The sequence below is a fragment of the Triticum urartu genome, chromosome 3A (genome assembly GCF_056163025.1).
Source record: "Triticum urartu cultivar PI428250 chromosome 3A, HENAU_Tu73, whole genome shotgun sequence".
Lineage (NCBI taxonomy): Eukaryota > Viridiplantae > Streptophyta > Magnoliopsida > Poales > Poaceae > Triticum > Triticum urartu.
This window is the reverse complement of record NC_141875.1, coordinates 569686286-569689524: the sequence shown is the minus strand read 5'-3', so window position 1 is coordinate 569689524 and position 3239 is coordinate 569686286. Positions and strand designations below refer to the sequence as shown.

General features: G+C 38.6%; 1 pseudogene; it reads left to right on the top strand.

The window, feature by feature from the left end:
- The first annotated feature begins 524 nt into the window (after window positions 1-524).
- LOC147980560 (uncharacterized) lies at window positions 525-2954 on the top strand (annotated as a pseudogene).
- Window positions 2955-3239: the final 285 nt, after the last annotated feature.

The window sequence follows — 3239 nt, the reverse complement described above, 5'->3', positions numbered from 1 at the left end:
GACACGAGGCAATGCATACGAGCAGGCTAGAAGCGTACGTGATCGTCAAACAAAAAGAAAACCGTATCGTTCGTCCGTGGCCTGGCTTCTCGCACGACCGCCGAAGTGAAACGAAGCCGCCGCCGCCGACGACGCCCAACTATCAGCCTCGATCTTCAGTTATGCACGTACACGCCGAGTCGCCGACCGGCCGGCCGGCCCGGGTTGCCGTCCCTAAGAAGAAAAACTGAAAAAGACGCGCGCTACTCATCAGCCCTAGGTTTAGTTCTGATCTTTCTTTTCTAATTTTCAAAGTGTTAGTCTATTCTGCTTCCTTGTTAAAAGGTACAAGTTAGTAATTAGGTTGACTCAATCTAGCTTCATATAACCACTTCGTATGAATAAGTTTAACCACCCCTGAAACCCTAGGTTCAGTTCTGCTGGGAGTAGAATAAAATATATAGACTATAGTATTATACTGACTTGATGTACGTCAATTTATGTATCATTTAACTATTTGACATTGCCAGGAAAGCTAATGGAGAGATATTTTGCAAAATCCGCAACTGGTAGTATGCCTGAAATAGTTGATCTGGACAAGCTTACTCAGGATCCATCTAAAAGGAAGAAGCTTATAGATTATAATATCAATCAGCATGATGAGATTAGGAGAAAGTACCTGACATGGGGGGCTTATCAACCTTGTCCAGCCAAGTTTAAACCCAGGTGGATTTGTAAGAGGAAGCGGTATTTCAACCCTGAATGGTATGATCTGCATCGTAATTGGCTAGAGTACAGCGAGGAAGAGGACAAGGCATATTGCTTGTATTGCTATTTGTTTAGAGACAACATTAAAGGTAACAAACCTGGGCATGATGCATTTGTTGTAGATGGCTTTGTCAATTGGAAAAAGGCAGTAGAGAGATTTGCGACTTGTGTTGGTGATCTTGATAGTTTTCATAATAAGGCACTTAAGAATGGTGAGGATCTAATGAAAACAGAACAACCAATCCCTGTAGCCTTTCATAAACAGAGTGAACTTGAGAAAAATGAGCATCTTATCCGGTTAAATGCTGCAATTGATGTATGCAGATACTTTTTGCATCAAGGACAACTGTTTCGGGGCCATGATGAGTCAAAAGAGTCTACAAATAAAGGAAACTATCAGGAGTTGATGGACTATACAATTATGCACAATGATGTTATAGCCAAGGCATTCAAAAATGCCCCAGTTCATAATCAGTTGTTGTCTTCAACAATTCAAAAGGATATCATCGAGTGCTTTGCAGAAGAAGTATTGAATTGTATTTTGAAGGAGCTTGACAATGGCTTGTTTAGCTTATTAGTTGATGAATGTCGCGATGTTTCCGACAAAGAGCAAATGGCAGTGGTTATACGTTATGTTGATACACATGGACTGTCAAATGAGAGGTTTGTTGGTGTTCTTCATGTGGAGGAAACAACATCTGCTTATCTCAAGTCTAAAATTGATTTTATAATTGCAAAACTTGGTTTGAGTCTACAACAAGTGAGAGGACAAGGTTATGATGGAGCGAGTAATATGGCAGGTGAGTTTAATGGTTTGTAAGCCAAGATTATGAGGGAGAACAATTCAGCTTATTTTGTACATTGTTTTGCTCATAAACTTAACTTGGTTGTTGTGACCATTGCAAAAAAGATATTTGATGTTGTAGATTTTTTTAATATGATATCATTGTTGGTGACTGTTGTTGGATCATCTTGCAAGAGAAAGGATAAACTTAGAGAGAACCATCGAGAATAAGTAAGGAAAGCGATTGGTAAGGGAGAGCTTGCTACAGGATCAGGATTAAACCAGGAGCTTTCTCTTCAGAGACCAGGTGATACTAGATGAAATTCTCATTATACCACTTTGTTGAGTTTGTCTAAGATGTTTCCCTCTGTGATAAAAGTACTAGAATATGTGGAGGAAGAGGGTTCAGATGCTACTAAGCAATGTCAAGCCAGTGGCCTTTTAAAATATTTCCAGTCATTTGATTCTGCATTCTTCCTACATATGATGATGATTATATTAGCTTTAACAAATGGGCTATCAAAAACCTTTCAAAGAAAGGATATGGACATTGTTAATGCTATATCAGATGTGGAATCAGCTAAGCGAGAGCTAGATAAGCTTAGATCTGAGCATGGATGGAATTCTCTCCTGAGCAAGGTATGTTCTTTTTGCAACAAGAATGATATTTCTGTTATGGACATGGAAAAGGAGTATGTAAATCCAAAGAAGCCAAGGCAAAGGACTGGCATTAATAATGAGCATCATTACCGGGTCGACTGTTTTTTTTGCTGTTTTGGATTTATTGGTAGAAGAACTAAACCGCAGATTCAATGAGGTAAACAATGAGTTGCTTTGTTGTATGTCTGCTTTCAACCCAAGTTGTCAGTTTAGTCACTATGATGATGAGAAGCTGGTGAAGTTGGCGAAGTTCTATCCTAATGACTTTAGTGATAACGAGCTAGACTATCTTGAGAAAGAGCTTTGCCTCTACATAGATAATATACGCAATGATACAAGATTTGCTAGCTTGGAAACTATCAATGATCTGGCTAAACTGATGGTGTCTACAAAGAAGCATAATTCTTATCCTTTTGTCTATTGGCTTTTAAAGCTAGTACTGACTCCTCCTGTTGCCACTGCAACTGTTGAGAGATGCTTCTCGGCAATGAAGCTTGTGAAGAATGCTTCGCATAATAAGATGGGTGATGATTATTTGAGCAATAGCCTTATTTGCTTTGTGGAAAAAGAAATGTTGGATACTATTCCTAATGAGGTGATAGTTAAACGCTTTCATGCGAAAAATCGTTGTGGAATGAAACGGAAGGAGGTAATGTGCTCAAGCTTTTATTTTCATCTATCAATGTTTACATTCTCTCTATGTTTAAAAATGTTTTTTTTCATGCAGCTTGAAGGCTAGAAATCAGGGACATAGCAACAAAAAGGGATGGCATACCCACATTTCTCAAGTTATTCTGTCTTAAGTGGTTAGTTTACTTTTATTTTGGCACTAAACATGTCATAGTTATGTGTGTGATGACATTATCTTATAATAAATTATATGATTTTGCTTCTTCGACACCATATATATGCTTGTGTGGTTGGTCCTTTAGATTATCTGCCCATTAGTTCGTATACATGTTTCTAAAAAATTGTAAACCTTTTTGCCCCCACTAGTTTTTCATCCTGGCTCCGCCCCTGATGACACGTGCATGAAAATGAGGCAAGA